At 39.1% G+C, this 26,852-nt stretch overlaps 1 long non-coding RNA gene across 1 annotated transcript in view; it reads right to left on the bottom strand.

Moving 5' to 3' along the window:
• Positions 1 to 26,852, bottom strand: part of LOC135972473 (uncharacterized) — a 109,136-nt gene that overhangs the window by 44,654 nt on the left and 37,630 nt on the right. Inside the window, exons 2-3 of the long non-coding RNA XR_010588930.1 lie at positions 8,044 to 8,159; positions 5,739 to 5,839 (exon numbers count right to left, since the gene is read on the bottom strand). This is a non-coding gene — a long non-coding RNA (uncharacterized LOC135972473). The remainder of the gene's footprint in view (positions 1 to 5,738; positions 5,840 to 8,043; positions 8,160 to 26,852) is intronic.

Raw genomic sequence — 26,852 nt, 5'->3', positions numbered from 1 at the left:
TCCGTCTGCAGTATAAAGGGCTTAACGAAGTCTGAGTGATATAGGACTGGGGCCCTACTCACATTCTGCTGATCACTGGACCTTTTGGGGTTGGGAGCTATTAGTTAGGTCTGACAAGGGTGCCATGAGTGTTGCAAAATCCAGTACAAAGCACTGGTAGTACCCTGCCAGGCCTAAAAATTGGCATACCTCCCTCTTTGTCATGGGCGTTGGGCAAGCTTGCATCTTTTCCACAAGTTGATGTAGGGCCCCTCGTCTCACGGCGTATTCCAGGTATGTTACTTCCCGTCATCCGGGGTGACATTTGGCTGGGTTGGCCGTGAGCCCAGCTTCCCCCAGGACTTTTAGTACAGCATTGAGGTGTCGGAGGTGTTTCTCCCACATATGTCTGTAATCTACTAAAAAAAAAAAGGAAAGGGGGCTGTCACAGCCCTTCACCCCTGTGGACCTCTCAGCAGGCCCTGGATGTTGCCTGAATTCTCCATCAAGTTGTCATGGGGCAAGTGCACCCCATCCCCTCTTGGGGTGGGGCAGGGTAATTACTTCCCCACAGTTGCATCCTTAGGACCAGCCTTTCTGTTGCAGTGGTGAGGACTAATAGAAAAAGTCAATATGGTCGCTCTCCTCAATGTTGTGTTGCCCAATGGCCAGAGTTAATTACAGTGGCCCTTGTGTTCAGAGCAGCGTAGCCTGGCAGCCAAAGTCAATATCACAGCCTCCAGGCACAGGGCAGTGCAGCCTAGTGGCCAGAGTCAATATCGCAGCCTCCAGGCACAGGGCAATGTGGTCTAACGGCCATTACCCAGGGACCGGCCATGACGTGGGGGCGGCGGCCTGGGTAGGGGGGCTCTGGCCCATCCAACTCCACCAGGTCCTGACCCAGGGCCCTAACAGTGGCAGAGTGGTCTGCCACTGAGTCAGTGGGGAATCCCATCAAAACACACTGACTTCACTCAGGTGGGAGATAACATTCGCTCACCCTCCCTGGGTCACTTCCTACCATGTTTCCCAAAGCCGCAGGCCAGGGATCGGCAACCTTTGGCACGCCGTCTGCCAAGGTAAGCACCCTAGCGGGTCGGGCCGGTTTGTTTGCCTGCCGCGTCTGCAGGTTCGGCCGATTGTGGCTCCCACTGGCTGCGGTTTGCCGCTCCAGGCCAATGGGGGCGGTGGGAAGTGGCAGCCAGCACATCCTTTGGCCTGTGCTGCTTCCCGCAACCCCCATTGGCCTGGAGCGGCGAACCGCGGCCAGTAGGATCTGCGATCGACCGAAGCTGTGGACGCGGCAGGTAAACAAACCGGCCCGGTCCACCAGGGTGCTTACCCTGGCAGGCCGCCTGCTAAAGGTTGCCGATCCCTGCCGCAGTCCATGGAGTATCTGGGTCTCTGGGCTCCTCAGTATGGAGGATTCTCTGGGACTCTGCTGGCCACAGACCTCCAGTCTGACTCTCAGAATCTCCGGCTCCCACAAGCCAGCTGGAGCCTCTGCCCAAGGACCTTCCCCTCTAGTGGCCAGCCCTGAATGAGCTGAGCTGCTCCCTTTTCTATCTAGTCTCTAGCTGGAGCATCCCCAGCAGGGGCGTGGGGGCATGGCTTCCTCAGCCCAGAGAGTGGCATTAACCCTCACAGTACCAGTGTGGGGCAAGTGCGCCCCATCACAGGTATGATCCATAGAAGTGGGTACCTTCATATTTTTATATAGCAGGGTAAATCAACAAGTATAGGGTAGCTATTGTAACAGATTCCAAGTCCATTTATTTCAGTAGAGATACAGCGCCTACTTTTACAAGCTATATTTCTCAAAATGGCACAGCAAAATTTATAATTTGCTTTTGCAGTCTTCTGACTATAGAAAGAAACTAAAATTTCAGAGGGAGATAAAAAAATAACCATTAGAGTAACACAACTGTCATTCCAATTGAAAGAAAAAAAATGTTACATGAGAAAGAAGAAAACCAACTTGTTGTAGAAGAAGTGAAAGGAGACAAATCTGTAGCTTTGTAAAATAGAATATTATTTCTCCTAACTCTGTATCTAGTAGCTCACCACTAGGCTCATCACTGTATATGTGGCAATCAGTTGATCAACTTGACTACTTAAATTGTTTATTCAGTTCTAACCTCAGATTTTTGTAGACATCAATTGTTCCTATAGCTGACTTTACTTTAACTAAGTTTTCTTAGGTTTTTAATTAAGAAATGTTTTTGTTTGGGTACCATTTCTTTCATGGAAACATGGAATGTACCAGTCAATGTAACAACGAGAAAAAAGCTGTTTTAGGGATGGGCAAACCAATCTGGATGGGGCAAGCACCACACCATTTTTTTAATCAAAACTTGAACTAAATTCAAATTTATTATTATTATTATTATTATTTTATTATGTTAGGATTTTCCAATTCCCTTCTCTTTTTTCCCTCCTCTCTTGATTTCAGCTGCGACTTGAAGTAGAAGGATCACAAAATACTCTAAGGAAAAGTGCCTCTCACAGTATTTCCAGGCTGATATTTAGACCAAATAGCTTTGCAGAAGCTTCACATAAACATCCAAATAAAAGCAAACATCCTGTGCTTTGGAAATTCATTCATCACTAGAGAAGTCTTTTAATATCAATAACTTCCGAAGGGCTTCTGGCTCTTAGGGCCTGATTCTCTAAGTCCTAGCACTCTGGGTAGTCGTACACATACACAGTCATTTACACTGAAGTCAGTGGGACTTGAGGATGCTCAGCACCTTGAAGGACCAGGCTTCTGATGTTTAATTTCACATTTTTATGCAACCGCAATTTCACCAAGAAGCAACAAAAATAAATTGAAAATGAGTATATTCTTATTTTTTCAGTCATTTCTCTCCATTTCTAGAAGTGCAAATGACATCTATTGTAATGTTCCTCTCCCACAGGTTTTCATTTCTGATCCCCAAAAGGGGAACCCCGTAAGTGACTGTATTTTGATCCCAAAGATGGAGATTCTCTAAAAGCATACTCTTGTTGTAAGTGGTCATACTCCCTCCCAACCTTGAACTGCTATCACATTGTTTGAGCTGCTTAAGATCTTTAACCTCTTAATTATCTGAAATGTAATGTTCCCATCTTTTTGTAGGTAAATTAATTTGAAATTATTAACTTGTCATAGAAAGAGCTGGCACAGTAAACATCTTTTGTTACATACACTGGCTTAGATTGCTTTTTAATTAAAATGACACTTATGGTGATACTCATTAGAAAGTGAAGAGAAACATAGTCACCTATGAGCTTATCCTATGATGCTGACAGTTTAATAACCATTTGTTGCTAAATGTTTTCTAATACTTTGACATCTCTGAGCAGCTCTATGATTTTAAGGTACTCAGTCTGTCACCGTTGAGTAAAGACACAATAAAGAATTCATCTATTTGTAATTAGTGTGCCAATATGCTAATATGTGGATTATAGTAAATTAATACAGTGAAAGAAAAAACATTTCTATTTACTTAGTCCCTTTATTATTTACAATTTCCGCAGCACTCACCAGCAAACTGAATGCCAAATCTGAATGCCTAAGCTGTTGTGATTGTATTGCTTAAACATGTTTGTGTGTGTATTTCTCCTGGGAGAATTCTGAGCCATTACACAGGTATAGAATTTATGTCCCCACAGATTTCTTTGCTTCCCCACAGAAAAAAGATTTTCTGATGGAAAGCAAAGGGAATCAGGAAAAGTGGTCTCATGGCTCTCCCCAGCAGCGCAGGTGCATCGTTTAGGACACCTGAAGCAACCAATGGAGAGGTAAATCACTGTGGGAGGGGTGGGGCTGGAGACACTCCTACCCTGTACTGGGCTCAGTTCCTAGTCCCAGCTGGGCTGGGGGCAAAGGAGGACACAAAAGGAGCGGCCAGGGCTGAGTCAGACCCACCTCAGAAACTTCCCCCTGCTGCATGAAGCTCCGCACCACCGCCCTGCTTTCTGCCCCATCACTCCTCAGCCACTCGGGGGTTGGGGGGGTGTCACTGTACAGAGAGTTGCTCCCCATCTGCCCAGCCCCCATGCATCCTGACCCCCATACCACAACAGCTCTGCAGGGACTCACCTCCTGCACCCAGACCACCCCCTGCTGAGCCCCAACTACCTTCACCTGGATCCCCTGCAGAGTCCCATTGCCCCTGCACCCAGAAGCCCTAATGAGCCCCTGTGTATAATGAGATGTACAGTCTAGAGTCTAGACTATCAAACAGTGAGAGCTCAAAGCTATGTGAAACATGTATATGGAGGCCTTGTCTGCATTAGCATTTTTGTCAGACTTTCTATAGTTTTGCTACTAGTTGTGTAGTTCCACTGGTAGTAGGAAGAGAGGGAGAGCTAATGTAGATTGTTCTCTGGTGTTTTAAATACTGCATTATCTGGTCCTGCTTAGAGAGGACCTAGAGAACATGGCAATTAAAAGCTGAAGGATACTGATAGATGGGTTATGCTGCTAGTCCCACAAGTGGAGCCCCTGTACTGATGGTACTGCAAGAGTGGTAAATTTGAGGAAAAAATGCTAGTATAGAAAAAGCCAAAATGTCAAGAATAGGGATTGTGTACTGAGTATATGGGGTATTACACACGCATATTGCATATTGCAACTGACTTTTTTTTTAAGATACGGATACAGGTTTTTGAATGTTTGCAAATTTGTCTACTTTAGGGATATGTCTGATCTTTAACTTCTCTTTTTGACCCCACAGAAGCTCAGAGAACTCCAATTTTATCAAAATTCTGTGGCAATCTTCAAATCCCAAAGTTGATTTGTTCAACAGAGATACATTGGTAAATGATAGCAGAATTTGACCTATAACAGTAACTATTTATCTATGAAAATGACTACATAACAATTAGCTGTCATTAGTGTAATGTTTTGTATGTCAGGAGAGAAAGCAAGGCACTTTTATTTACTTCAGAAGCACTCCTCTCAATCTGGGTCTGTTCAGGCTCCTGGAACCATCTAGTTTAGATCAGGTATGTTCAGAGGCATAATACAATATTAGTACAGTCCCTCCAATATTATCTTGATTTCATCTCATTTGCATAACAAATAACTTAAAACTTACCTTTGCAGGTACCAGTAGCCTCCTTCTGAGCTCATTGCCCGTAGAGGGAAACACCAGTACTTTCTGATAAGATTTTCTTTCCCTTGCTCAAAACTCACTGGTGGGGAATGTTTTACTGTTCCACTAAATGTAACATTCTTAATGGCTCAAACAAAAAAAAACAAACATTTTTTCCTTAGCATATTCACTGTGAAAAACCTCCCAGTACTAGAGTCTGTTTGGGGGAGAAGAGATTCTACAATAATTATCAATTTATCACAATAATGACATTCAAAAAGGGGCCTTTGCCAAACTAAAATATCAATGGTAGCATTAAGCATATGGTTTTAACAAGCTGTTTGAGAGGCTGAGTTGAACGTAACACATATAAACTGTTTACAACAAGTAGACATTCGACAATGCAAAGGACAAACTGAGTATTAGGCTCCAAATATTCCCAAAATAATTAGCAGCTTAAACTGTATGATGTAAATTGAACTGATGGTGCCACTCTTCTTCCTAATGTCCTTTCACACAAAACAGCATCATAAACAATTGGTGCTAAGCGTTAGCTTTAGCGAAAAAGACTAAAGACTGAATGGGCATGGAGACTGACACCTGGCCTCTCTCATTCCTAGAGTTAGTCCCTCCATGTCTAGGTTGATGTATATTGGTAGAACAATTCTGTGTCTTTACCTCGTCTGTAGATATATCTTCAGTCGTTAGAGCTTTATTTTTTTTTTTTGCTGTTAATTCACCAACTTTCATAGCCATTTCTTTTTCACGTAAAGAATTTTCTGAAGAAAGAAAATAAAACTCTTTGATTCCATACCACAGTCTTCATGAAACCTTTACTTTATGCATTTGTAGAGCCAATAAGTTATATGTTAACAAAAGAAATAAAAAAACTCAAATCACCATCTCCTTATAAAATAAAATTCAGAGCACCTTAAACTACTGAAGTCCTCAGGTAGTTTTATCTATCCCTATCTATTTGTGTGTCTGTTTATGGTGTCTGCTTTAACCTTGACCAGCTGTCAGTTTAATGAGGCAGAAGTTACTGGCAAATATAATTATTTTTCCTTTGACAACTAATTCTGGAGAGCAGACAAAACTGCCAAATCATTAATTTTTTTTAAAAAAAGTTTATGTTAACAGCTAATATTTTCACAAAATAGGATATCCCAAAAGGATGGAAGCAAAAATTTACATGGCACTTTCAGCTCTTTAAACTGATTCCATTCCCTGTTTTTCCAGAGTAGGGGTTGGCTGTCATATTTTCTCCCTCTTTCTTGAGATTAGTGAGGAGTGAACACCTGGAGGCTTATTAAACCTTAACCATACCCATGGTGATGGCCCCACATCCTGCCCCTTACTCAAGGCAGATTATAGTTCTAGGAAAAAATGAAGATATGGCACCACAATTTGATGATGAGGAATAAGATGATGATTACATATGGTGACATCATGAAGTATTACAGCAAAGGAAGTCAGGACTGCTAACAAAACTGATTCAAACAAGGGTTTGTGTTTGAGAATATAGTTATGGTGTTCACCTGTTCTTATTAACAGGAAATCTATTTATTTTATCAAATCTCATCTGTAGCACTGATACATTTTGAGATCATCCATCACTTTATGACTTATTTCATCGGAAGGATGCAAAGTAAAAATACCCACACTTTTTTCTAAAGCCATAACAACAAATGCCCCACTCATCAGGAACTCTTCAACTGTGGAAGCATTTCCCGTTGAACTGTCACTGCAGTAACACACCTTCACACTTAGACTGCCTGCTTCTGCATGAAAGAGAGAGTGGGAATGGGCAGGATTCACTGCTTTGTTTGCTCATTTTGCCTGAATTTGCCTCACCAATCATATGATTAACAATCAACAGAGGGTCCTGTGGCACCTTTAAGACTAACAGATGTATTGGTCCATAAGCTTTCGTGGGTGAATGCCCACTTCGTCAGACACATTCACCCACGAAAGCTTATGCTCCAATACATCTGTTAGTCTTAAAGGTGCCACAGGACCCTCTGTTGCTTTTTACAGATCCAGACTAACATGGCTACCCCTCTGATACATGATTAACAATGGTGTTTTGATGGAGAAAAGGGTACCTAATTAAGAACTCCATAAAGAATGAAAATGTTTGATAGATATTCAGCCTTCAGAAAATGTAACATAAAAGCAGAGAAGGAGTGGCAACTGCATAAGATTAAAGTAAATCTAAATAAACAAACAACAAGAAACAGCACCAAAATACAACATTTTATACATCTATATAATGTGATTTATTTCTGAATGGTGTTATACGTACAGAAAAGTAGCAGAGTGCTTCAGAGATGTATTAGCCCTTAGACTATACTCAAATAATACAAATCTTCTTCTGGCACCTATGTTTAGGTATGCCTAGCATCAACAAATATAGTAGAGCATGTGTGAGGAGTGTCAGAGTGAGCAAATTCTTGGGAGAATGGTTGAGCATTGCAAAACTGGGGAACTCTGGGTGTAGAATTTGATAAGTCAGTGAAAAAGGATAAAGTCTTGTAAATATATTTATGAACAAATCCCACTGCAGATTTAGCCATTGAGAGCCTTTTGCCTGATTTTAAATCATGAGCCACAGATTAATTTAAAAAAGGACAGAATAACAAACGTAAGAAACACTGCAGGAATGTTGTTGGAATGTCAACTTCCTGCTTGCATGGTTCAAACTTTTAATTAATCTGAAAACCTTCATTATAGCATCCAGTGCTGAACAAATGATGAAACACAGCTATTCCTATTTCCTCAGGCTCATGCATTGGCAGTGTTATCATGTGAAGCTTACTTTAGGCCGTTGGGTTCCAATGGCCAAGGTTTCAGAATGTGGTGACCATATGTCCCAGTTTGAGGGTTATGTCTCCGTATCCCTGACAAACTTACAGAATACAGTTTCAATAAATTAATTGAAAATGTATTATATTCTGGCCTAAGTCTTTCAAAGAAATCTTACCTGAGCTGATTTGTTTGTGTTCCCACCACAAAGAATCTTCCTTACCATTGGAGACTTGGAATCCAGCCCATATGCTGGTTCTCTCTCCTCTGCTGCAATTTCGTATGGTGTGATTTCTGTGAATAACAGAGAGAAAGAGAGGAATGAACATCTCACCATGCAAAGCTGCATTTTCAGTAATGATTGTGATCAATGGCAGCAGGATCAGAGAGAAGGAAAAAATCAGAGCACATGAACCTTTACAAAACTTTCCAATCCAGACTAGAAGAAGGCCAGTATTGCAGCTAGTCAGAGAGAAATGGAAGAGCAAGGGGAAGAAGAGACTATAAGAAGACAAAGAAGCAAATAGAGGCAGAAAACCCCAGAAAAATTCCTACAGAAGAGTACATGGGAGAGGAGGACAGAAGAAACAGAGAAAAATAAAGGAGTAAAAGAAAATAAAGTAGGACCAGGGAAATAGGCCCCAATTCAGCAAATCATTTAATTTTAAGAGTGTGAGTAAGTCCTTTGCTGAATAAGTATGGTTTACTGAATCAGGGGCATAAACCCTAGGACAATGAAAGAGATGGGTGTTGGGCTAGTGCCAAATTATTATGAATTGCTATGACTGATATGAATAAATGTGGCAAGCATGAGTTTGGTATGGCTCGGTATGTCTGACTTTGCTAGAGGATTTTGGGAGCAGGATTCTCTTAACATTAGATAAATTATGTGGAAAATTACTGGAAGTGCTGAAACTGCCCTGGAATGGTTAATAATGTCTCAATCAGCATGTATGTTTTAACATTGAACTTTGGAATATCAGCAGGGGAACCAGCTCATAAAGTAAAGAAGATGTAAAATCATGCGATCAGTGGGCTTGGTGCAAGCTGACCTGGTCAAAATGACCACTTTGGATGGCATCATGCTAAGAGCTTAAGTGAATGATTTATGAGAGGGTAAATGTTGATTGAGATTTGGTCTTTGTCTGTGTCTGCTTTGCAATCCCTTCCAAAATATTAGAAAAAACAGTAATAAGACACCCACAGGGCATATTTCTGGGACATGTGACTCCTTTGAGAACAAAAAGTATAAATGTTAAGCAAAGTAAATGAGATAGTTAGTTCCCCAATTAACATCTGAAAATATTTGAGACTGTAAGACAGAAATCCTTGGGGTAACCTAGACTCCGCTTCATGGGACCTTTGTGGGATTCTGGAACCAGAAGGACTCAGGGTCACCTAGGTGCTGCTTCGAGGGACTTTTGACAGACCAAGTACCTGATAGGGGAAAAGAAGAAAAGAAAAGAAGTCTTCATCTAGAACTGGTAGATACATCTGGTTTGTTTGCCAATCAGGATACTGTGTAAGGCCAACATAGGAACTGAGGGTTTATGCTTGAGGAACTGAGGCTTATAGGAATAGAGGTGTACTGTGTAACCTTAATTGTTTGTGCGATTCTATTGTTCATTAAGCATATTGGTTTCTGAATTCTCACTGGTACCGGTAACATCCACCCAGCCATGGGCCATTAAAGATCCGTTTCAACAATGGGGCTTATATTTATTTCTTTTATAAAAAAAAAACAACCTTGTGTATATATATAGAAAGGAGAAGGATCCAGAGGAGGCACAGTGTACACATTTGTTTTTAAATTCAGTAAAGGAGTCCTGGAGGGAAGAAAATGATAAAAGGAGGTTATGGAGAATATTAATGGAACCTGCTTTTACATCCCCAAAATATGGTCAATCAACTTTAGGCTCATCTGCTAATGTATGATTCATATTTCCCTTTTTGATATTTAGAATTATGGCAGCAATGTCTCCATAGTTTTTTGAGAAGCAGTTACACATTTACACTGTAATGTTTATGAGTCAATAAAAATGAAAGGGGTTTTCATCAATATTACTTTCACTTTATTTGATTGAATTATTTCAGTAGCACCTTAGAATTTTACAACTTAACATGCCGAGCAATAAAATATGATGCAGCGGGTGACACTTTAACATACTTTCATTTGCAGTTGTGACTGCGGGTTTGGATAAGTTTCTTCTGTGTGCTTTTTCAATATTTTCTGGGAGGAAATATTAAATGCAGCAAACAGAGAATGGATGATTACTCTGGCATATTATGGATGCTTAAAACATCGCTTTTTAATTATTCTGATTAGAGGAATCCTTTGCAAAGACTAGTTTATGTAAATAAATCTCATCAACGCCAAACTGCTTTTGTCCTGACAAGAAATCATGAATAGAATTCTCCTTCTTAAAGACAGGAAATGCCAGTGCTATTTTCAACTTCTCACTCCATTCATTTATTCACTTTGTATACTTCTTCGGACTGAGGTCTCTTATTCTGGTCTTTATTGAAATCTGGAGGAAAGCAAGTACCTCCCTTAGGGAAAAGCCACAAACTGTAGGCTGGCCAGCAAAATGATACTATAGTTTACTTTTGTATAGTGCCTTTAATTCCAAAAATACAACTAGCACACACTTGCCACACTTGCGTAGCATGTTCCTAAGATTTTAATGTGGTTATAATCAAAAGAGTGATTTCTTTAAAATGTCTGCACACATTTGTCCCTGTTTCCTCTACTTCTTCACACGTCACTGAAAAAATTAACACCTACTTTCATTCCAGATTCTTTACTATGGAAGTGATGATTAGGAAAAAAAGAAATTCTCTATGACTTTTCCAAACATAAAATGACTCCCTTAATCCCAAGTGAGTCCAATTTGGAAGGAAGGGGACTGGTTACTGTTGAGCTACTTAGTTTCTTAACCAATATAAATTTGCAGTTTTCATGCAGCGCAATGAACTATAAAATCACCAAAGTGACACCACAATTAGCTTTTTCCACAATATGAACTGCTTGATACTAAAGCAAGTTTATTTTCTTTTCCCAGTTTCTTCAGGCTCAGACCTCATAAATTCATAGAAGACAGAGATGGAAAAAGAACAGGAGTACTTGTGGCACCTTAGAGACTAACAAATTTATTTGAGCATAAGCTTTCATGGGCTACAGCCCACTTCATCGAATGCATGTAGTGGAAAATACAGTAGGAAGAAATATATATACACACACACAGAACATGAAACAATAGGTGTTACCATATACACTATAAGGAGAGTGATCAGTTAAGGTGAGCTTTTATCAGCAGGAGAGAAAAAGAACTGTTTGTAGTGGTAATGAAAATGGCCCATTTCCAGCAATTGACAAGGAGATGTGAGGAACTGTGTGTGTGTGTGTGGGGGGGGGGAATAAGCATGGGGAAATAGTTTTACTTTGTGTAATGGCCCATCCACTCCCAGTCTCTATTCAAGCCTAATTTAATAGTGTCCAATTTGCAAATTAATTCCAATTCAGCAGTCTCTTGTTGGAGTCTGTTTTTGAAGGTTTTTTTGTTGTAATATTGCAACTTTTAGGTCTGTAATCGAGTGGCCAGGGAGATTGAAGTGTTCTCCAACTGGTTTTTGTATGTTATAATTCTTGACGTCTGATTTGTGTCCATTTATTCTTTCATGTAGAGACTGTCCGGTCTGGCCAATGTACATGGCCATCACTTTCAGCCCCCAACTAAAACCTCTCCAGTGCATCATCAAGGATCTACAACCTATCCTGAAGGACAATCCATCACTCTCACAGATCTTGGGAGACAAGCCAGTCCTTGCTTACAGACAGCCCTCAAACCTGAAGCAAATACTCACCAGCAACCACACACCACACAACAAAAACACTAACCGAGGAACCTATCCTTGCAACAAAGCCCGTTGCCAACTCTGTCCACATATCTATTCATGGGATACCATCATAGGACCTAATCACATCAGCCACACTATCAGAAGCTAGTTCACCTGCACATCTACCAATGTGATATATGCTATCATGTGCCAGCAATGCCTCTCTGCCAAATCTCCCTGGCCACACTCGATTACTGACCTAAAAGTCACAATATTACAACAAAAAAAACTTCAAAAACAGACTCCAATGAGAGACCGCTGAATTGGAATTAATTTGCAAATTGAACACCATTAAATTAGGCTTGAATAAAGACTGGGAGTGGATGGGCCATTACACAAAGAGACAAGAGCATATAAGTAGGGAGTAGGCAAATTTGTGAAGGGAACTGGAGCTAAGGGTGAGAAAACTGAACTTGATGTGGTGAAAGGTAGAGGGATTTAACATGGGAGAGTGACAAGATCAGAATAATTGGCAAAGAAGAAGCTTCTTCTTTTTTATGGCACAGAAGGGATGATGTGTATGTTGGAAATGTCAAAAAGCAGGTAGTTGCAGTAATCAAGCCAGGAGATGGTAAGGATTGGACAAGCTTTTTAGCTATCTGGACAGAGAGATAAGGACAGAATTAGAAAAGTTGTACAGGAAAAATATATTTCTGGTATTTTTCTCCTTTTTTTTATGTTTACTTCCAGTTTCCTAAGGTAATGGAGTGGGCAGAAATGAAGTAAATTTTCCAGGGGTTCTATTTTCTTCTCCCCTCATGGGCTATAATTAAGTCCCACATAAGCCACAATTCAAAGGGCTCCATTATGTATCACACAGAAGTCATTTAGAGATTGATCCAATGCTCATTGAAAGCAGCAGAATGGTTTCCATGAACTTCAGTGGACATTACATCAGGACCATGGAAAAGGAACTGTTATCTTTCCACTCAGTGATGTGTTGTTTTTGCATAAACAGCCTAAAAATGCAATAATCTTTTTCTTCTGTCATATGCTTTTGTAGACTCATGTCTAATTTTATTTCCCACCATGATTCCTAGGCCTCTTTCAGAATTATTATTTTCCAGATTTTCCCCTTCTCTGAATACTTTCACTTTGGATTATTTTCCCGCAAATGTGTTGTTGAGCATTTGTCCAAACTGAATGTCCTTTTGATATTTTCTGTGAATTTTTCTAATCATTCTGTATCCCTCTGTTTCCACTGGATATTAGTAATTCCTCCCAATCTAATATCATTGGTGAATTTCATTCAGATGCTGTTTACTCATTCTTTCAGACCATTAAAATCAAGATGTTAAAGAAGACTGGACTTAATATGGATCCCTGCATCCCCACACTAGAAACTTCCCCTCAACTTGAGATATTGCCATTCATTATGCTCTTTGTTTACAATTCTTCAGCATGGCTGTGATCCTATCCAAATGGCTTAAATAAGATTTTCTAGTAAGGTTTAGTGAGACATGGTATCAAATGCCTTCCTCTAATCTACATATATTGCTTTAGTTATGTTCCCTTCTATTAACTTTGTAATTCTATCTGGTTTTTGTAATTATTTATTACTAATATGCCTCTCTGTGCAAACAATTACAAGGTGAATAAACAGGTGAAAGGAAACCTCTTTAAATAATTCAGACTTCCTAGGAAAGTATTTGGTTTATTAAAAATGGAACAGATTACATTACAGGTACTTGTAGATGTAGCCATGAGGCAGCCAGTTTGGTATGTAGATGTGATTGCAATCAAGCAGCCAGATAACTATTTATGGTTGTTGTGTGACTATGAGATCTTAATGAGTAAATAAGCTTGTCGGGCAGATCTCATGAGCCACCATTAGCTCATGAGGAACTTTCTCCATCACTTGGAATGATCCCAGAGATTAATAAAACCCCATCTCACTGTGATTGAGGGCCATCTTCACCTGTGTGTTATACATTTTAAAATTTATTTGAGATCTTTAAAACCACATTGAAGATAACATTAGAAAATATATAGTGGGAAAGAATCTTGCATTGGTCAGGGGATAATTTAAGTTACGTGATAGGTCCTTTCCACAGCAAACTTTTATGATTGTATTAAAATTTTCTGTATTTCAAGCCTTTCATTAAAATTTTTAAACAAAAGAAGGGAGCTAAGTAGGGTTTCAGACCATTCCCAATGACTTAGTGGGAGCATCAATCCGTTTTTAATTTATTAGATACTAATGACTTTGAGCTTAAAAGTAAACACATATCCCTTATAGTTATGTAAACCCTGTGGTCTGAAGCTCTAGAGAACAAGGAGCTCTCTACCCCCATCAATTTGTGAATAGGGGGAAGTATGGCAACAGAGAAAGCTTCTTTTGCTTTCTCATAAGCTTTCTACACAGAATTCTATCAGTGACACTTCGGGAATCATTGAATATCAGGGTTGGAAGGGACCTCAGGAGGTCATCTAGTCCAACCCCCTGCTCAAAGCAGGACCAATCCCCAACTAAATCATCCCAGCCAGGGCTTTGTCAAGCCTGACCTTAAAAACCTCTAAGGAAGGAGATTCCACCACCTCCCTAGGTAACCCATTCCAGTGCTTCACCACCCTCCTAGTGAAAAAGTGTTTCCTAATATCCAACCTAAACCTCCCCCACTGCAACTTGAGACCATTACTCCTTGTTCTGTCATCTGCCACCACTGAGAACAGTCTAGATCCATCCTCTTTGGAACCCCCTTTCAGGTAGTTGAAAGCAGCTATCAAATCCCCCCTCATTCTTCTCTTCTGCAGACTAAACAATCCCAGTTCCCTCAGCCTCTTCTCATAAGTCATGTGCTCCAGCCCCCTAATAATTTTTGTTGCCCTCTGCTGGACTCTTTCCAATTTTTCCACATCCTTCTTGTAGTTTGGGGCCCAAAACTGGACAGTACTCCAGATGAGGCCTCACCAATGTCGAATAGAGGGGAATGATCACGTCCCTTGATCTGCTGGCAATGCCCCTACTTATACAGCTGCAAATGCCATTAGCCTTCTTGGCAACAAGGGCACACTGTTGACTCATATCCAGCTTCTTGTCCACTGTAACCACTAGGTCTTTTTCTGCTAGATCCAGAACTGCTGCCTAGCCATTTGGTCCCTAGTCTGTAGCAGTGAATGGGATTTTTCCATCCTAAGTGCAGGACTCTGCACTTGTCCTTGTTAAACCTCATCAGATTTCTTTTGGCCCACTTCTTTAATTTGTCTAGGTCCCTCTGTATCCTATCCCTACCCTCCAGCGTATCTACCACTCCTCCCAGTTTAGTGTCATCTGCAAACTTGCTGAGGGTGCAGTCCACACCATCCTCCAGATCATTAATGAACAAAACCAGCCCCAGGACTGACCCTTGGGGCACTCTGCTTGATACCAGCTGCCAACTAGACATGGAGCTATTGATCTCTACTCATTCAGCCCAACGATCTAGCCAGCTTTCTATCCACTTTATAGTCCATTCATCCAGCCCATACTTCTTTAACTTGCTGGCAAGAATACTATGGGAGACTGTATCAAAAGCTTTGCTAAAGTCAAGGAATAACATGTCCACTGCTTTTCCCTCATCCACAGAGCCAGTTATCTCATCATAGAAAACAATTAGGTTAGTCAGGCATGACTTGCCCTTGGTGAATCCATGCTGACTGTTCCTGATCACTTACCTCTCCTTGAAATGCTTCAGAATTGATTCCTTGAGGACCTGCTACATGATTTTTTCCAGGGACTGAGATGAAGTTCCAGTCCAGTCTAATCTGTTCCAGTTTAAACTATTTGCCCTGACAAATCACCATAACTGTACTGAAACTCAGAATTGGGTGGGTAGTAGAACAGAACTGAGAAGAGAGGAAGAGGGGAAATGGTTCCTACCATATAGCAAGGAATGCATTCTTGGCAGCAAGCACCTGGATTTTTCATTTTGTGGGAAAATCTACGCTTTCAAAAAAAGAAAAATCCCTTTCAAACAGACGTTTTGGTTTTTTTTGATTTCCTACTGAACACAATTTTAAAAAACAAATATATTGTGTGTTGATCAGAATGTTCCATTGAGATAAAATCAAATGTTTTATTCCAATTTTGACTTTTTACATTTTATATTATACATTTTAAAAAATTGAAAGAAAAAGTTATTTTGAAATGGAAAATCAAAATGTCTCCTTCCAAAAAGGTCAAAATAGAATGTTTCAATCTTATCCAAATCAATTTTTCACTTTTTCTTTTGTAATGAAATTTAGTCACAGCTGAGATGTTTCCATGAAACATTTCACTTTTGACAAGTTGGCATTTTATGATAGAAAAATACTTCATCAGAAAATTTCTAATCAGTTCTAATAAGAAGTATGGTCTATTATTAACAATGTTTCACTGTTTATATCCAGTTTGTGGTAATAGGCTGCATGGCCCCATCTCCGGTAAACCCATGAGATGGATCTTAGAAGGAGGACATATCTAGGAGGTGCTCCTTGCAGAGTTTCTCCCCTATCATCAGGGTACAAGGGTTCAGACCACCACCACATCCCCAAGAACAGACCATGGGAACCACACACAAACTCAATGGATCTCTAAGAGCTCCAGAAATTATTATTATTTGGGTCCCCTATCACCCTGGTAGTGTGGCTTCAGTGGAGATAACTATTATGGAGGATGCTACATGGGAAAGTTAACATGAGGTTTCATTATCTTTTTCCTGTAATCTCTGCCAGGTGCTAGGATATACATTCCCCTCCCCTCCCCCCAGCCCCTATTATTGCCCCTAGCCTACCCACTCCTATTTAACCTGCACTTTTTAAATTTTTTTTTTCTGTCTAGACAGGACTCTCTAACTGTGCCTGTTTAACCTTCTTCACAGCTCTCTGTGTGGCAGGACATCCAGATTGCCCATGGGCTGCTGATGCTACTCTGTTTGCGAGTCCTCTGGGCACTTTATCCCCTATGAATCATAACAGGATAAGTGCCCAGATTTTCCCAGAATTCACTGTCATGAACATAATTAGGCTTGGTAGTTGTGGACACAAACATTTATGACACACAGTCTTGTTGTGGAAAAGTTTGCTCTGTGGACACAACCAAAACGTTGCTTGTTCTAACCATGTGAAATGGGAGAATCACAAACTAATTGAAAAAATACAATTTTACTTTTCATACCCAGTAAGTGTAACACTGGCACCTTCTATTTCACAGCACAGTATAGACCGCATATGATTACTTACTCACCACTGACATAGCTAATTCTAGAATTAAACAGGGCACTCATTATGCACCAATAAGAGTACACAACAGGTATTTCTAAGGCCACCTTGCCATGCTGCCTAGATTTATCCAAATCTCTGCTCAGCATTTGTACAAGTTATCCCAGTTTATTCTAGCTACAATCTACCCAGAAAATCCAACAATATCACATTTTAAATGTTTCTGTTAATATTTTAATTGCTAGATTAGTGAAATTAATGAAAGCTATGTTTTAAAGCATGTACACCCTGAGATGTGCAATAACCTTACTTTTTAGAGCTGGATTTCAAGGGTCAATCAGACTGTACTTTTATGAATTATTAGGAAGTGCAACCACTTTTCAAAGAGTACTTGAAAAACAACCCACCTGAATTAGTGCAATATATATGGGACAGAGGCAGTATGATTGCTTATAGAGATTTATACTTTTGTTCAATTGTGGTCAAGATAAAATAATGGACTATAGCCATGGATCTCTCAAGGAAACTGGAAAATTGTTCTTCTGGAGCAGAATTCAGAGGAGCTCTTGTAATCAGCTATCATGCCATACCATAAATAGTTTTTTCTTATAGGTAGGATTTTGACCCCATAGCCTATAACAGCTCCAAATGAGTCATTATGAACTAGGTTTTAAATTTTTCTGAGTTCAGAGATTATTGACTTGACAGAACACAATATCTGTTCCAGTCCAGTCTAACCTGTTCGCCCTGACAAATAATCATGATTTTTCCAGTCTAGCTATCAGTCTATCTGCCACTCAGACACCCCTAACAAACAGGCTAATAGTTCAGTCCACATAAAAATTTCATTGAGAAACAATGTGTGTGCATGTGCTATAATATAATAACAACAGTAATAATAAAACCTGTCATCTAAAAGTCCTTTTGCCACAAGAGTAACAACTTGATCTTTTAGAATGTCCCCCTTCAGGAAGTTCAGAGTGATGTTACAATAAACAACATTTAGAAAACAATTATTCACAAAAATTTGAAGGCAAACATATGTTTTTAACTTCCTACTGAATTCTGATATTGACTGGGAACTCTAGATAAAAAATAGGTGTATACTCCACATTTGAAAGGGTAGTTAAGAAATACTCTTGATCCTACTGTCTCAGCTTATTTTATAGATAGATACAGAAATCGGTATATGTATCTCTCTCTCTCTCTCTCTCTCTCTCTCTCTCTGTGTATGTATACCTGAAAATGTATGGCCAATTTTTTACATAAGATGAACAGGATGTATTACCAAGTATTTTGAGAAATTTCCTATGGAGGTCTATTACTATTACATTAGTCTCTCATATCTTTTTTAAAAAAGACCCTTAACCTTTTCTGTCTGTCCATCTCAGCCCAAGAGTTTCAAGATTATTGAAACAATACATTTTGATAAAGTCAAAACAAAATATTTCAGAATATTTTGCTATACAAAAACATTCCAAGATTTTGACTTTTCATGCCAATTCAGATTTTGCTGTAGAATGAATTTTTTTTTCCAGGTCTGTAGCCGTTAGAAACCAGGTCCAGGGAGGTGGTTCAGCCATACAATGAGCAAAGGTTATCTCACTGTGTTGAGGAAACAGGGAGGCTTGTCAGGGGGCAGAGTTTTGAGAAGTGCAGTGTCTCCTTGACTTCTATGAATAGGAGCTGAGCCCTGACAAGTGTCAGTGAGTAGCAGCTTATTTTGCAAACATAGAAGCAAAGTAGCTTTTATGTATAATTCTTTACAAATCCCCCTTCTGGTTTGATTATAATGACCACAGGGATTCTAAATGCTGACTTTTTCATACTGTTTTTCTTTGTCTGCTGACATGGAGTTGTGCAGTCTGTAGCAGAAGGTTTAATACAGCACTGTACATGAGAAGAGAATAGATGAAGTTGGCTGTATTGTTCTGAACCTGAAATGTCCTGCTATTCCAACTGAGTAGGACATTTCTAGCTATACTACCAAAATATTTTGTGTGCTTTTGGTTGGCAAAAGACTTGTTTTTTGGACTCAAACATTTTGATTTTCAGGTGACATCCAGCTGAAGTTAAATGCCTACTTTTCAAATATGTTTTCTAGGAGAGAACTGTCTGAAAATTGATTTAAAATACAGGGTAAAAATGGTTCTCGAGCTCAAACTACTTCAGGGAACTTTGCAAAGCCCCAAAATAATTTGTGATATATTATGAGGGACACTCACACTTAATGGCAAATAGTTTGCTACCTAAAGCAATTTTAGGTGTTACAAACTATAAGTAACTCTGAGAGGTACCATTTAAGACAATAGCACTTTGATTAAAATGGGGGGGAGAAAGGCAAACGATGGGGAGTAGAGTAAATCATCTTGCACCACTGAATTCAACTGGGAAGTTTGCCATTAACTTCAGCTGGAGCAGAATAGCACCCTGGCACTGCAGAATCACATATAATTAATTGTCTAGATCTGTAAAACCATCCCCAGAAGCATAGTCTATCAGAAGTAGTATATATAGGATGCTGTCAGTTTTGTATACACTCTCTGCAAGAATTCTGATTCAGCACATGGCTACAAGAGGGCAGCATGTAGAGTATTTTGATTCTAGACCATCTCTCCTCTGAACATACACATGAAAATGAAATTCCATGGCTATATGAGTCTTTGACATGTCTCAGTAAACTGCTCCAGTATAATTCAGCTAGTCAGTAGACCGCAGTGTTTACTGTTTTCCTTCGGAGGCTTTGCTGTTCTGTCCATTCCAAATATCCATTCTGCTTATTTTGAAAGCTTCCATCCAAAATTTTATTGCAGTAAATAGTCTACTTCTGAAAATAACACAACCCAAAAAACCTATGCCTATATATGAGTTTCTGTACATTTTTTGTCCATCTTGTTATCCTACTCTGGTTATCCAATCCAGGACAGGCTTCTAGCTGTTTATTTACAAAACAAAATAGAACAACATATTAGGCATTATATAAGATTTTTTTCCTAAATCTGTAGGGTCTATAGATGATCAGGAAACAAATACATAAATATATATGTATATGTTTATGATTCACCTTCTCTCCTCTCATATCATATGCCTTATTGTTAGAAGGATAAAATATATAGAGTTCAGAAATACAGTTTATTTGATCAATATATTCTGTATCACTTTTTATTATTATTATTATATGAACAATCTCTATTCTATTGTATTCTGTCACATGAAAATCTAGAACAGTAAAATCTTAAATGTGACCATATTTCAATGAGTGGTGTAACTGTCAGATTGCCTGAAGATCTTGGGGCTTAATTCTACTTTTCCATCAGATTTATACTGATGTAAATATCAAAAGTTTCCATCAATGTCAACAACTACTCCTGATTATACTAGTGTAAGTGAGTGGAGAACTAGGACCATGATCTTCTGATGATTGTTTGGCAATGTATAGTTAAATGGGCTGGTGCTCTTAGTTACAATGTATCTCCAGATGCTTAGATATTGTGGTGATGGGCACCAATATAAAAACCTCAAAACTAATAGATCACAAAAATAATTCTCATAGTTAATATTAATTGGTACCTTATTGACCATCTCTACAAAAAGCACATGGAGAATGAACTGCCCTCTCAGTTCTAGACATAGGCTATAATTCTGTTCTCAGTTACATCAGTAACTCTGCTGATAGTATTACAGAGGTTATCATCAATGTGAGATCAGAGGAGCCTCAATTTTTTTCCCAAAAAACAGGCTATTAGCACACTACTACAGGTAATGTGGGTAAGCTTATGGTTCCCCTATCTGTGTTGTGCTTTTTCTGTGGATAAATAGGGCTTTAGTCTCCAGTGTTGTCAGTGCCAAACTTTTCATTAGTACTGATTCACTTTAAAATATTTTTTTTATTTAGAAACCCAGACAAAAAAGCATGCAGTAGTTAGTGAAAGCAGTTCTTCATTAGGAAATATTAGGGGACACAATTTCAAAATAGCAGAATTAAACCTAGACATATGCTTCCACCACAGGAGCTATCCCAGAGTTTGGGATAACAAAGGAATCATTGTTCATCTCTAATAAAAATTATGTGAAATTTCAACTCTACTAAGTGTTGCTTCACTGTGCTGAACTCAGAGGGATGATGAGTGGAAATTTTTATTTGCATGTATTGTAAAGACATTGCCATTTAATAAATCATTTTCAAAAGTTAAGGCTGTGGTTCCCAAATTTTATTTTATTTGTTTTTATTTTTTGCTAGATCTCCCTCTTCTCCCATTTGTGATATATCTGTACATGGGTCCCCTATCTTACTATCTTTGTTGTTGCAACTAACCTGTTTATTTTTTATCTATCCTCTTTCCCACTCTCCTTTTTGCCTCTAATCTCTTGTTCCTTTTCTGTATTGTTTGAAGGGTTTTTTTTCCCTATTTTTGATTTCTATTGTTCTTCCTATTGCCTTTCTCAATGTTTTATCCTTTTTCTCTCCTTCTCTGTGAAGCCCCCTTGTTTTCAGCCTATTTCAGAAAGTTTTTTATCGGTCTTTCATCCATTGTCTCTTGTTTCTTTTCTCTCCCTAGTTCATTCCCTTGGCAGTTTCCTTTTGCTCTTCCTCCCTCATCATGGGGCATAGTTGGCAACATGAAAAATTTTGGCCAGAAAAAAATCTCTTAATAAGCGGGGGGGGGGGGGGTGGAGGGGGGCTGAATGCATTTGACTAAAGGCTGGTGGAGAACAATGCCATTGTGTATAGCCCCCACAAGCTATGGTTCACACCCTCCAAACATGTGGGGTTCAATCTACATGGATGATCCATGGAGGAATCTTCCATGGAATCAGAAGAAAAGGGGATGATGCCACAGAGCTATAACTCCTCTCCTTTTGTATTCTTCAGGGGTGATGTGCGGAGTCTGGATCCCTTGCAGGACACAGTATGACTACAATATATCCTGTGCCTTCTAAAACATTATCAACACCTGTCAAAGCGGGCATGAAATAGCTTGCAAAGCTTTTGTGCTGATTTTAAGGAATTAGAAGCACTGGGCATGTTATTGATTCGGAGTTTATTCAAATACACACTTGGCCAGCTCCCGCGCAGAAACCAATTATTGGATTTTGGATATTCCCTGCATTCATTGCACCTTGTAGTGCAGTTGGTTGTGACAGCTGTGCTCTTCTGTTGCGCCAAAGATCTGAAAAGGGACTAACCAATGAAACACACATATAAAGGAGACAGTTAAAAAAGCCACTTAGTCCTCAGCACTGGAAATATTTGGAAGTGCGTCATTTTTACTGAGATTTTTTTTTCTCATGAATATTGATACTTAATCATTATTCTTTTTGTTGGAGAAAGGCTAAGTTATGCATGTGCTACTTTTTCCTATTTGCATTAACACATCCTACTTAAGAAGAAGATGTCTTTATTCTAATTTGATACACAATCAGACATAGTTTACCATACCAGTGGGAGGGGGGAAAAGTCTTGTTTTTGTATTGGTTCTAAACAGAACAAAGTACATACAGGACTTTTGATCTACATGTTGACAGTCTAAGGTTCATAGTGTAGTTTGAGAGGGAACCTGTAATTAGTGGAAATTATAAAGTAATTGAGTAAAAAAGATTTCGACAGAGCTAGTAAGGTCATGGATCAAAAAATCTTCATTTTCTAAAGCAGTTTTCTGATTCCTTCAAATCCCTGTGACCCTCAACATTTACAAGTCATTTTCTCCATTACATTTTATTCATTTATCATCCCTAAAACTTTTAAGAATTGAAAAGTACTTTAAGATAAAGTTACAAAGTCAGTTTGACAAACTGGTATGTTATGAAACATTTCAACTTAACTTACCCAGCTTATTCAGCCCCCTTACCTAGCACACCTTAATCTGTCACCACTCACTACTATCACTACAATATATCCTGTGCCTAAAACATTATCACCACCTGTCAAAGCTGGCATGAAATAGCTTGCAAGGTTTTTATGTTGATTTTAAGGAATTAGAAGCATTGGGCATGTTATTTATTCAGACCTTATCTTCGGCAAAATACACTGTAACTAGTAGCAGCAGAACACTTCCTGGATAGTTTCTAGGATGGGCAGCTGAGGTATTAGAATGTTATCTGGATTAAAGCTGTCTATAGTTTGCACCCAAAGGGCCTTTATTTAGAAAAAAAACTTCTGTATGGTATGTTAAATACACTCAAAATAGGATTCCTCAGTGATAAACCCAAAGCAATAAGAGTATGGTTGTCAAATTGTTTGTATATGAGAGTGTGTTATTTTTTTGTTTTGTTCTGACAGTGAGTGATCCCAGGAAATCTTTAAAGGTGGGGAAGAATGACTAAATCCATGCACTAGTTAAGCTGTCTGCAACTAACAAAAATCACTTGGGACGTGTCCAGTATTATCAAATCATTGCAAACTCACTGTCATTTAAGTTTCTCTGTACTTCACCAAAGCAGCATACAATGAGATAGTGGACAAAATCCAGCTCCTGGTTAAGAGATGACCACATAGCAGAAAACCATCATGATCACAATGTTGGCACTAATTCTGGTACCGTTTTGATCAACTCAGTAAAATGGCCAATATTTGGATGAGCATAGAACTGAAGCACATTCATTTTAGGCCTGTTTTGAGGTACTGTTGCTGCCCAATTTTATGGATGGACTTCACTTTGCAGTGTTGTCAATATGGCACCTTTCATAAGCACAACATTCACTAACTAAAAATAATGATTATTCAAAACTTCCCTTTGTTTCTTATTAAATTCCTCTTCTGTAGCAGAAAGAGCTTTGCCTCTGTTCAGTTTTGTCCCTGAGTCTTGGCTTTCAAAAATTAGGTTTATCCTGTTTGTATGTATGACACCAACACCTTCACTTGTCTTAGCAATCAGCAGCTCAGTGAGAAGGATGAGTCAAAATCACTGAAGCTGCTCACTGATATACCTCCCCCCCTCTTTACCTCCCCCCTCCACACGTAAACAGGAGCTATCAATACTGTTGACTTCATTGGGAAATTTGTGGTGTTCTTGCAATACAGTTTCATTCTCTCCAAACTAATAGGAGAAAGAGACAGCACATCACAGCTAATTCTGATAGGGTGAGAGAAGAATCTTTCTATTCACAGAACAGGCAGAAGAATTAGCTTCTGTGCCTGTTGACTCTAGTCTGTCAAAGAGGGAGATAGTACGTATAATGCCAACATCACTGCACTTGCTGCCATTGTTGCTCTGATCCCTAATACTGCTTCACCTGTATCTAGGGCCTAATTCCAAAGCCCGTTAAAACCAATGAGGGTCTTTCCACTGGTTACCAAGACTTTAGATCAGACACTGTTTCTGCCTGACAGCAGAAGCATCTCCCTGCTGTTTTCCTCTGGCTTAGGAAGTGTTTAATTGAAGGAAATATTTGGCATGGCTTTGATGATACCAGCTGAAAGAGTACAGACCGTTTGTCACTCCATCTCCATTCACTTTGTTATATCTCTGTCTTTCTCTTCCATGTTTCTGTTGTTGCAGGGAATTCACACTCACAGCATTCCACGCCACTTCATAATTCTGACTCAAAAAATAGCACCACTGAAATAAATGTGTTTGTAATATAATTTATATTTTCCTTCTGAGGCCAAAAACAAGAAAGAAAATGAACAGTCCAGCTGCGGATATGTTTTTCTTTGCCTTACGGTGCTTTGCTTGTAGCATTTTTCCTAATCAGCTTTTCTCCAGGCACCCCCATTCAATTTTTTTTTTGTCTCGCCAATGGTATATCACACTGATTCTAATGATTTAGGCAAGATTCAGTCCACAAACATGTTGGAATATACTTTGTGCCATTCAATGTCTTTCATCTACTTCCAGCTCTAAATAATGATGTATAAAAGTATGCCAACAAAAAGAAATTTGGTGATTTAAAACATTAATACATTTAACTGACCACAGAAGATGCTAGACAACGAGCCCAGGAGACCAAAGTCTTCTCCTGACAGAAAAGATATATCTTGGACATTGGCAACTTATGCTGTCCCCTACTGTTCTGTCAATGTGCTTTCATTCTGATCTGGGAAGACCACTTCTAGGTGTGAGAAATTAATTCAATACTCTGCTGATTCAGTCCTTGGTTTCTCTATGAACATTGCTCACAAGAGTGTGAACTGCGGTAATAATTTATTTGATGTGGGCAACAGTCCATTAGGACTGGACTGATATCACAATTGATTTTATATAGACCACAAAAGGGAAGCTTTCGGGACAACTGCCTTTTCTTTACTGTGAAAATAAGTAAGCTTAATTTACAAAGGAAGGGGAACGAGCTGCCTTTTTATAGAAATAACCTAAAATCATATGTAGCCCAACTTTTCTGTACATCTCTAGTTCCTAGACCTGCTGCAGTCATACTCTCTTCACATAAGGACAATCTAACTACAGTTAGTCTAACATTCACTGGAGTAATTGCAATACCTGCCCATAGTCATTTTTTCATGTCGTAATTTTATATTCATTTTCTCCTCATGTCCAAGTTTTTCACTTTAAATGGGCAATGCCACAGCATGCCAACGACATCAATCAAAAATGATAACATTGATCATGCAGCGGCAGAGCAGTTGGATGACATCTGCCATAACACCTTACAATGCTACCGTAATGTATCAGAAATTTGATGCATAAGGATATTGGTTTGTTTCCTTGCAATCAATCATGGCATCTCTTCTAGAAGAATATCTTTGAAGATGTAATAGAATGCTAATAAATGGGCTAGATTCTGCTCTCCATTCAACTGAAGTCAACAAAGATATTCTGGATTCAAACTGGTGTAAGTGAGAATGTAAATCAATGACTTTATTCCGGTTTTGCATTACAAATAACAACTTTCTTTCTTTGGTATGTTGTTATTAAACTCTATTATAGCAACATTACTAATGCAATCAAAGGTTAATATTGACACTTTCCAGAGTCCTGTAGATCTACCAATCTTAAGGACCACATTTCTGTGTTAAACCCTGTGATATCTGTCCTTTGTCATCATTTATCTTGCATTTTATTCATTTTAGATGTTTGTTTTAAGTATAGCAAATGTAATGCAAATCTAGCTCATATTCTCATTTACATTGTTCTAAACCTTAGCCAGATGACTAGCATGATAGTGCTACTATTAATACCCTTCTTCTAGATAAAAGTCCTCAGGATGGAGCTATCATTAGGACTAGAATGTGCTTTTTTGGCATTGCTCTGAATATGCCCCGTGGAGATCCATGGGACCAGATTGTGGCTAAGAAGGCACAATTCCTCCTCAAGTTCCCTGTCATGTAGGGAAAGGGTGAACATGGCACCATCCAATTTCAGGGAGCTGGGCATGTATCTCACGGCAGAATTTAGCCCTGTAAATCCAAGCCTATGGATGCTTTTGTTTTTTTATAAGAAGAAAGGCAAAACACAAGGACTGAGATTTTGCCAACAATCAAAATATGGGCACGCCTGCCCATCTTATCATATAATAGAACTCAAATATCTTTTGCCTTTTGAACCTGGTATAATAAGCCCATGGAATCATTGCCACAAGATATCTGTGAAGCCAAGAACTTAGGGGGATTCCCAAGAAGATTACACATTTAAATGGATAGTAAGGATATTCATATTTACATAAGGTAGGACAAACTTTTTCTTCAGTTATATTAGACAGGACAAACATCTATACAGGATATTAACCCTTCCCGCTTAAGGGCAAACACCAGCCACTAATTGATGGGGATTTGGAAGAAATGCCCCCCCAATTAACCACAGTAGAGATTATTACATTTTCTTCAAAAGCATGTGTTTCTTGTCACTATCAGAGACAAGGTCCTTGTCTGGGCAGACAGCTGTTTTGCTGTGGTATAGCAATTCCTGTGTAAAATCTACTCATATTTTTTACTATGATGTTGTGTGTAACAAATGG

The sequence above is a fragment of the Chrysemys picta genome, chromosome 6, assembly GCF_011386835.1.
Source record: "Chrysemys picta bellii isolate R12L10 chromosome 6, ASM1138683v2, whole genome shotgun sequence".
In the NCBI taxonomy this organism is placed as follows: Eukaryota; Metazoa; Chordata; order Testudines; family Emydidae; genus Chrysemys; species Chrysemys picta.
Note: the sequence above shows the minus strand (reverse complement) of the source record. Positions and strands in the feature narration are given on the sequence as shown.